At 46.5% G+C, this 1,064-nt stretch overlaps 1 pseudogene; it reads left to right on the plus strand.

Annotated features, from left to right (window-relative positions):
• The first annotated feature begins 256 nt into the window (after window positions 1–256).
• Window positions 257–557, plus strand: LOC114085403 (non-histone chromosomal protein HMG-17 pseudogene; annotated as a pseudogene).
• Window positions 558–1,064: the final 507 nt, after the last annotated feature.

Here is a 1,064-nt window from a genome sequence, read left to right on the forward strand (position 1 = left end):
TCCTGAGTTCACAGACAGCCTCAGCAACATCAAGGCACTAAGCGACTCAGTGAGTCTCTGTCTCTAAATAAAATACAAAATAGGGTTAGGAATGTGGCTCAGTGGTCCAGTACCCCTGAGTTCAATCCCTGGTTCCCCCCTAAAAAAAGAAATATGTGCACATGTTGTGCTCTGAAGTGAGGCATAGGATCAGCGTGAAGAAGGGGCGAGAAGGAATCTTGGACCCACCAAAGCCCCGCATCCTGGCATCAGTGAGATGCCCAGGAGAAAGGCTGGTGCAGGTGCTGAAGCAGATGAGCCAAGGTGAAGGGCCCACCACAGAGAAGATCCGCAAGGCTGTCATCAAACCTGCGCCTCCAAAGCCAGAGCCCCAGCCTATAAAGGCCCCTGCAAAGAAGGGAGAGAAGGAACCCTAAGGGATAAAGGGAAGAGCTGGCCCTGGCAGGGATGGGAATATCGCTGGAGACAGTGAGGCTTCAGAACAGACAGACCAGGCCCAGAAGGCTGGAGGTGCTGGAGGGAAGGGTGGATATTTTGGAAAACTGTGTAGAATCTGAAATACTATTTTTACCAAGTATTATAAAAATGCAGAAACTTGACTTTTTATTTTATTTTTTTAAATCTTTGTTTTTTAGTTTTAGGTGGACACTATATCTTTATTTTATTTTTATGTGGTGCTGAGGATTGAACTCAGTGCCTCATACATGCTAGGTGAGAACTCCACCACTGAGCCACCACCCCAGCCCTGACTTTTTAATTAAAAATGTTATTAGTACACAGAGCTCTTCATTGTTGTGCGAGAAAGGGGGCAGCCATCACTGATAGATTTCTCCAAAGCTGAGTGTCTGTGAGGAAGCATCTGTTCCCGATATTTTTGAGAGACTTCCTCTGGGTTCCCAGGAGGAAGAATTCTGGGGTGTTGGCACACATAGTCACCTTGGCACAAATGCCTAGAGGTATGACAAAACTCAAATTCATCTTAAGTCCTCCTTTCCCTCTCTGTCATAGGCACAGACTTAACTCCTCTGAACCCAGAGACTTGTTGGGACCTGAATCCCAACAAT

This window comes from Marmota flaviventris, chromosome 7 (genome assembly GCF_047511675.1).
Source record: "Marmota flaviventris isolate mMarFla1 chromosome 7, mMarFla1.hap1, whole genome shotgun sequence".
Classification (NCBI taxonomy): Eukaryota; Metazoa; Chordata; class Mammalia; order Rodentia; family Sciuridae; genus Marmota; species Marmota flaviventris.